The sequence below is a fragment of the Hibiscus syriacus genome, unplaced genomic scaffold, assembly GCF_006381635.1.
Source record: "Hibiscus syriacus cultivar Baekdansim isolate YM2019G1 unplaced genomic scaffold, ASM638163v2 tig00110015_pilon, whole genome shotgun sequence".
NCBI lineage: Eukaryota > Viridiplantae > Streptophyta > Magnoliopsida > Malvales > Malvaceae > Hibiscus > Hibiscus syriacus.
The window spans coordinates 471,096-480,517 of record NW_024062564.1 but is presented as its reverse complement, the minus strand read 5'-3'; the positions used below and the strand labels follow the sequence as shown (position 1 = coordinate 480,517).

Genomic DNA, 9,422 nt, shown 5'->3' with positions numbered 1-9,422 from the left:
GGAGATTCATTCCAATTCTAGGGGGAGATATTCGTCTGCATACACCTTTGACCTCGATATGGCAATGCCTTCCACACAACACTCAATTCATAACCCATATGGTGACATCCCTTCAAGTTCCAGAGGAAAGTATTCATCTGCGAACTTGTTTGAACTAAACATCAGAGTCACAGAAGAACCTCTTCTTGAGTCACAGAAGAACCTCTTCTTGAGCCACGAGCAGATGATGTTAAAATTGGATTATTCCTTGAACCCGAGTCACCACAATTCAGTATGTACTCTGATGATGATACATATTAAGTTCCTAAAAATATGGTACAATATGAACCTTCAACACACATGTATGAAGCTAACTATGATGCGATGTACGGGCCATAATTTCTTGATATACCTCATCTTGGAGACTATGAGAGGAATTCATCAGTTAATGATGATGATGTATATCGTGGAATGAAGCTCACATCTAAAGAATAATCAATGATGGCAATTAAGAATTATAATATTTGTAATTTAGTTCAGTCCAGCGTCGATCGATCTACCACCAAAAAGTATGTATGTTATTGTGTCCAACGTGATAACGACTACAATTGGAGGGTTTTTGTTTCAAAAAGGAAGAAGACGGACAGGTTGAAACTAACAAAATACAGTGGTCCTCATACATGTTGTGCATAGGAGATCAACCAGGACCATCTAAACTTGGACTCCAACGTGATTTACCAAGCCATCTTGTCCTTGGTTAAAGAAAGCTTCCACATACTTATTGCAATGCTAATTTTTGTAATATAGTCTCAATATGTGTACACTGTCTCCTACAAAAAGCATAGAAGGAAAAACAAAATGTCATTATAAAACTACACGGCGAATGAGATTCATCTTACAACGAACTACCCAGTTGGTTTAACTTGGTTCAATGACTGAATCTTGGGATAGTAGTTGAGTTTGAAACTCGCCATGCCTACCATAATGATCAAGTTCTTCGAAATCGATGCAAATTCCACCTTGTTTTTTTGGACTTACCCACAATGCATTAATGCAGTGAAATACTGTAAACCCGTTGTCCAAATTGATGGTACATTCTTGTATGGAAATAAAAGCAAGTTTTATTATTGGTAGTTGTCCAAGATGGTAATTGCAACATTCTTCCCATTTCTTTTACCCTTGTTGAATGAGAAGATTAAGAGTCTTGATCTTTTTTCCTGAGAAATCTACGGTTACATGTTATCACGAGGGAATGTATTTGTATAATTTCTGACTGAGGAGCTGAGATCAAAGCAACAATGGACTTTTTGGATCCAATGTGGAAACCTCCACACGTCCAACATCATCTTTGTGTCTGACATATTGCTGCAAATTATCATGGAAGATATAAGAAGAATGATGAATGAGAATTAATTATACGCATGGGTATGTTACATTTTCCCAATTTCATTTCTCACTCATTTTCATTTTTTATACTAATTACTTCATTTCGCTTAGGTTACGAACTCTCACCTCAAATGTTTGAGGTTATGCTTCAAGAATTTTGAGGAAAAAAATGAACATGAATACAATTACATCAGTGAAATCAACAAAGAAAAATGGACAAACACATACGATGGTGAATATCAATATGAATATATGACAACCAACTTGGCTGAGGCAATCAATTCAACCTGAAAGGGGGCCCGTTATTTACCAGTAACTGTTTTGGCTAAAAGGATGTATTTTCATTTGAGTTAACTTTTTGTCAAGCTCGGGGGACAAGCTCTTACTTGGATACAAAATAGTGATGTTTATCACCCATGATTAGTAGCAGACCTACAACAAAAGGTTACAACATCAAACATCATGTCCGTAATAAGCTTTTCTCACACCCAAGAATTATTTCGGGTTACAGAAATGTAATGACCTCTGCAAGGGATTAAATCTAACTCTTTCAGAGTTAATCTACGAGATAGATGTTGTAATTGTGGGTTTTTTCTTGCTTTGAAGTATCCATGGTCCCATGTCATAGCAGCTTGCTCATTTTCTCGTCAAGATTATAAGCGTTATGTGGATTCCATATACCAACTTTCACATGTATTCAAGGTATATGAATATGAGTTTCTCCACATAGGTGATGACAAAGACCCAAATGAGGTTCAGACTTGGTTTCCAATTATACCATATCCAGGCTTATTAAAGGAGCCAAGTCATCCAAAATCCTCTCGAATTCATTGTGATATGGATATTCGAGAGATGTCAAGACAAAACTTAAGATGTGGCCATAGCAGAAACCCCAACCACAATAGGAGAAAATGTCTATCTCTTTCATCATCACGTAACCGTTGACCACCACTCATATAATCAAATTTTCTAATGTTTCAACTTATGTTATTTCATTTTCTTTTAGTTTCAATTAATGTGATTTTATCTTGTTAAACCAGTTTGCAATGCCTTCACTATCTTGTTAATATTTTATATCATATTTCACAAATAAACTTGAACCAAAAACGTTATCAATGACTATAGTTTAGAGAATGAACAAATCTCAACCGTGACAAATTCTCATTACATTCTTAATTAAATTCTTAATTATGCTTTTATATATACCGAATATTATAATATTACTTTTTTTAAGAATACCATTCTTAAACATTACATTCTCATACATTACATCACATATGAATGTGCTCAAATTTCATTCTTGACAAATTCTAAAAAAAAAAGAGTTGAATTGTTAAGCGGTCAAAACCAATAATTAATCTGTATACTTAACTTGTAGAACTTGTCCATGTACATTAATTGTTGTATAATGAGAAAATTAAGAATTATAGAACCTAAAATTACAAGAAATATATTTATATAAATGGTTACATAGAGCTTTTTTTGATTTTTTACATATAGATAAAATTCTACTTTCCAAAAGCCTTTAAATTTTTTTTAATTTTATGATTTTTAATAAAATTTTAAATTATTATTTTAAAATCTAAAAAATTCATGTTATTATCTATTGACAATGATTTCGTGGAGTTTCATTCATTCGGTCACGTTGTATTACTTATTTATTGTAATGTTATCAATTTTAAAAATAAATATATTTTTAATAGTATGAGATAATTATAATACACACATATCTTATATACACAACACAAGTGTTCAAACTTAACATTTTTAACAAGAATAGTACATCGAACATACGCAGATTGATCAATGAATTCTAAAAAATACAATATAAAAAGTTAATATTAACATGCAAGTTGCTTATAAGTAAAATCCATGATATTAACAGAAAACACGATGTTAAGATTAACTGGTCAAATTGAACGAAGGAGGGTGATGAATTATAAATTTTGACCTAGTATATTGGCAAATGCGCGTAGCTTAAATTAAACAGTAAAGATGTGACGTTTTTTCTTTTGATTCGTTCAAGAGCAAACAATTAATGAATTTAAAACTGGTTGAGGTAGTACGAGAAAATTGAAGAGGTTAAGGTTAATTTGTAAGAACCAGTCGAAATGGCCAATTCCATCATTACCAAATCATTAAAATAATCCCACTGGTTACCACTATAAATAAGCAACACCACCACCTTGAAAAATCCACCTAAAACTCGATCGAAGAACTTCAACTCAAAAGCATAATTACTTTGCGATGGATTTTCGTGGCCTAATCCTCCTTCAAATCATTGTCTTGTCGAGCCTTGCAACAAAAGCTTTCTCATTATCTCCTTATTACTATCAAAACATTTGTCCTCAAGCTTTGCCGACCATCAAAAAAGTAGTGCAGGCTGCTGTGTATAAAGAGCGCCGGATAGGAGCTTCATTACTTCGTCTTCACTTCCAAGACTGTTTCGTCAATGTATAGTACATTGTAATTCTGAATGTTTTCAAGTAATCTTGAACATGGCGGTTTTAACTTGATTCTAATGCAGGGATGTGATGCTTCGATTCTTCTAGATCCTTCGTCCACCATTGACAGTGAAAAGAGCCCTCGCCCCAATCAAAATTCTGCTCGAGGATTCAAAGTGATCGACGAAATTAAGGCTGAGATCGACAAGATTTGTGGACGCCTGGTAGTTTCTTGTGCTGATATAGTAGCTGTTGCAGCTCGAGATTCTGTAGTTGCAGTGCGTATTGGCCATCATTCACCCTTCTAATTATCAAAACCCCGTTAATTTTCATGCATTTTGCTAATGAAAATGTATACATGTTTGTGCAGCTTGGTGGGCCGTCATGGAAAGTGCGACTTGGTCGGAGAGATTCGACGACAGCGAGTCGAACGCAAGCCGATACCGACCTCCCGGCTCCATTCATGGATCTTCCTGCATTAATCAACAACTTCAAGAATCAGGGTCTAAACGAGAGAGATCTGGTAGCTCTCTCCGGTGGCCATACCATTGGTTTTGCACAATGTTTTACCTTTAGAAACCGAATTTATAATGCAACGAACATCGACCCTGCGTTTGCGCGGAAAATAGAAGAGCGACATGTCCACGCACTGGAGGAGACACTAATCTTGCTCCTTTAGACCCAACGCCTGCACGCTTTGACAATGCGTATTTCAACAACCTGGTGAAGCAAAGGGGTTTACTCATTTCGGATCAAGCTCTTTTCAGTGGTGGTTCCACTGACGAGCTCGTCAATACTTACAGATTGTACCCTCATGTGTTTTGGAATGATTTTGCAAAGTCCATGATTAAGATGGGAAACTTGAAGCCTTTGACTGGAAACCAGGGACAAATTCGCACCAACTGCAGAACGGTGAATTATTAAATACTAAGTAATTGTTTCATGAAATTATTTTGATAAAATTTGTTCCAATTGTTTTGAAATAAGCCATTTTTTATTCCTCCTGTTTGAATATTTTTTTGATGAAATGTGTGTACTATTTTGATCCCTCCCGTTCATAAATCAAAGCATATTAAATATATATAAGCATTTTTTATTCACTCGTACCCATTTAATGTTAAATCATACTTACAACGTGTACCTTGTATTTCCTTCATATCATGTGCATAAACTTATGATCTCATTTACCTTGTTGACCGTATGGTGATACTATATCATTTTACCATATTCATACCATACATAGACTTCATGTATCGTAACTTTCAAAAGTCATAATTAAGATGGATCAAACATCATCATTAAACACATATTACTAATCACATATCAACATGCATACAATATAGTTTCAATAATAGTCCAATGCCCTTTTGACATACAGATATAGAAATTCCTCCATCAATGTCAATAGTGTATTAGAACAACTATTCTAGTCATCCCTCTATAGCTCTGTCACTAACGAGACCAAAGTCTAAACAATATACGTACAAGCATTGTGGACTCCCTCTATAACATGCCAGTTATATCTCAACTCAAAAAGATAACCATGGACAATACATGATCACAATAACATTACCTACCCTATTATCATCTCTTGTGACATTCCACCACTTATCAATAAACCGTATTTTAAGGGGAATGGCGATCACTACTAATGCATCAAGTCTGCAGTCTTTTCGATATTCGAATTACAATTTTAGGTTTTAACTTAAATTTATTATTTGACTACAAAATGCTCTTTGTGAATTTTTACCTTGAACTCACCTATTATTCTTTTTTTATTTTTATTTTTTCATTATCATATCACAGATTAAAAGATTCATAAATCTTATATAAAGTTAACCCCAAGAGGATATGAGTTCTAAACACAAACTCTTAAACTTCGATATCAGTGTATGATTATAATTAACTGTTGAAGTACTTATCATCGACCAAAATTCTTGATTATAAAAGAAAAGATAAATAGGCTCAAACAAAAGTTTAAGATTAATTAAATCAAGGATTAATTTTTTCAATTAGATATCATTTGCATTTTGCTTGATTTTAATATGTTTTCACAGGTCCTATGTATGTATCTTAGATTATGTTAGTATTGATCGGCCCAAAGAAATATTAATTGTTGACATAGTTACATGTGTATCTTTTATAATAAGCATATGTTGATTATTCCTTTTTATAAGTGAGTAATAAATCAACTCAAAGGAAAATTTGTATTCAACATATTCTTATTAGGGTAAATTGTAACATTTATCCCCTAACTATTGCCTCTTTTCATTTTGACCACTAATTTTGAATTTTTGTCAATCAGGTCATTCAACTATTGAAATGTATTCAATCAAGTCAATTGTCGTTCACATTTAACGAAAGTGTTGACGTGGAAGTTAATAAAATTTGTATAATTACATATTTAGTCCTTATAATTTACACATTTCATCAATTTGATCATAAATTTAAATTAATTTAATATATTTAATCCTCCAATCATATTCTTCGGGGACTCCTTGTTGAACAAATGAATTGCACACTTCTATAAATGCTTGAAGGTGTGCTCAAGGATCTTCTGTAATACCCCAAATAATAGGACAATGATTAAATTGAAAGGAATTAAAAATATGGAGGACTAAATTGATTAATTAATAAAGATGAGAATGAGTGGGAACAATAGTCTAGACTAAATTGTAGTGAGGAATGATTAAAAAGGGCATTTATGGGTATTTGGATATAAATGAATTTAAAATTCATTTATTATGGTATATTAATTAGAGAAATAAGGATAAGAGGAAAAAGAAAAGTCAACACTCTCTTCTTCTTCCTCTTTCACGTGAAAAAGCCTTCAACCTTAGCTAAAGGTAAGATCTTAATTTGATGGTTTGTTATTTTATGTTAAGTTGGTTATTGAAGATTTGAGTTGGATAGAAGTATAAGGAAGGATTAAATGAGATTAAAACTAACAAATGGTGGAAATAATGGAGATTTTAGAAAATGAGTTTTTAGATGATATGTTAATATAGGAGTGGTTATGGATGTTTCATGGTAAATTTGACTTGTCATAGAGGCCAATAAAAGATTAAAAGCATTGGATAAGATTAAAAACACATTATATGAAGTGGTGTGATTCTTAGAATTTAATGTTCTTGATAAATGTTGGATGTTTTATGAAACAAGATGAAAGGAAATTGGTATGGATAAGTATAGAGGAGTTAAATATCATTTTGGGATGTAAATATAAAGGAATTTGGCCCCATTTGGCTAATAATCGGTTAAAAACTGGAAAATAGGGCAAGGGTATCGCTATTGATAAACAATATCGATACTATAGGAAAAAAGGAGGACAAATTTTTTGTATAGTATCGATACTGATTCAATCAATATCAATACCGTTGAGGCAATAACAATACCGTTGTAAGGGTATCGATACCATGCAAACATCGAATCTAATTTTGCTATCGATACCTTAAGGGGGTATCAGTACCATAATATAGTAGTATCGATATCGTGGTAAGGGTATCGATACCATGAAACATCGAAGCTAATTTTGGTATCGATACCAGAAGGGGGTATCAGTACCATGTATAGAAGTATCAGTACTAGGATAGTAGTACCGATACTATGGAGCATGGAACTGCTAATTAGGTTGAAATTATTATAGAAATTGAGATAATGATATTTTGAATATGTTAAAGTATAAGGTTAAGGAATATACTAACATTTGTGTGTTATGTGTACTTAATGGGTAATTGTGTACATCGGAACCAAGCTCCTGAATCAAGTAAAGCCAAAGGCAAAGGCAAATTTCTGGAGTAGCAAATTGTGAATTTGGAATATCAAAGCAAGGCAATCCAGGTGAGTACTTTATTATAAGTATGAGAGATGATGAATATTCAATTTAGATTGTTTAAATTATATATATATATATATATATATGTTTTATAATATTGTTTATGATATTTTATAAGTATGAAAAAATATTATGAATAAGTTTTAGAGTATGAACTGCTCTAAATCAAATGCAAAATTGAAAATGCATGAAAGGATGCATTAAGGCATGAACGAATGCCATAATTGAAAAGTCATGAACGGATGCATTAAGGCATGAACGGATGCCATAATTGAAAATGCATGAAATGATGCATTAAGGCATGAACGGATGTCATAATTGAAAATGCATGAAAGGATGTAAGGCATGAACGGATGCCATAATTGAAAATGCAGGAAAGGATACATTAAGGCATGAACGGATGCCATAATTGAAAATACAGGAAAGGATGCATTAAGGCATGAACGGATGCCATAATTGAAAATGCATGAAAAGGATGCATTAAGGCATGAAAGGATGCCATACATATTAAAATGCATAAATGGATGAGTTAATACGTGAAAATAGACATAATTGAGTTTAATGAGCTAAAGAGAAGTAATATCCCAAAATCAGGGTTAGTAACTAAAATAGAAGTTTTGAAACTGTGAGTATGATTTTAAAAGATTAAAAAGTTTAGAGACTTATTTGGAAATATTTTGTGAAGAATTGTTGGTAATTATTAAATGAAGTAAAATGGTAAAATGGTCATTTGGAAATGAAAGATTTTTATTTTCCCTTTTTATGGGAGTGAACCACGTGGAAGTGAAGGAAAGCAAAGCAAGTTTCCAGAGTTCTCTTCTTCTTCCTCTTCCTTCATACGTGAGAGCCAAGCAAAGTGAGTTTTCTTGTTAGTTGATTTCTGCTGAATTTAAGGTTGGTTTATGATTATTAGATGATAATTAAGCTTAAGGAATATTAAGTTATCTTAAAATCAAAGGATGAAGGAGTTAGGAGAGATTAACGATTAGGAGTTCTTGAATGAAAACTTGGAATAGAGTTAATAAGTAGAATTGGAAGTTAAATTTGACTTATCATCACTGGAATTAAGGAGTATGAAATGTTAGAATTGAATTTAGAACAAGTAGAAAATTTAGTATGATTATTGATTTTCATATGGAGAATGGGATTTTGAGGTTAAAGATGTATTGAATAAGTAGAAATTTGTTTAAGTGTGTGTACTTGAGTTAAGAGTATGAAAGGATTAAAACATGAAGTGCTTTAGCTAATAAGAGTGAATTTTTGGGCTTAAAAAGGAAAATATGGGCAAAGGGTATCAGTACTGCTTCATCAGGTACCGATACCTTAAGAGTAAAAATAAAGAAGACATTCAAAGGGTATCGATACCTGGGTAGAACAATATCGATACCCAATGTACCGATACCTTGAGTAAGGTATCGATACCATCTTTGAACGAGAATTTCAGAATGTAATATGGGTATCGATAGCTAGGAATAGTACTAATACCACATATAGGGAAGTATCGATACCCTATGGGGGTACCGATACTATTGCAAGAGAAAAATTGGATTAAATCTTTCTTTTAGCTTAATAAATTAAGGATCAAATCATAGTATTTGGAATGTTAATATGTATACATGATTGTGTAGATATCGATCGAAGCAACGTTCGGACAAGTTTACAAGTAATAGTCATCGAGAAGAGATAAGGGATCGGTAGTGACTAGTGAGGCCATGTGAGTGCATACTAGTTAGTATATGAAGTATAATGGAAATAAGACTTGTGACAAGTCTATTTCT

At 32.8% G+C, this 9,422-nt stretch overlaps 1 pseudogene; it reads left to right on the top strand.

The window, feature by feature from the left end:
* The first annotated feature begins 3,576 nt into the window (after positions 1–3,576).
* Positions 3,577–4,790, top strand: LOC120212651 (annotated as a pseudogene).
* The last annotated feature ends 4,632 nt before the right edge of the window (positions 4,791–9,422 follow it).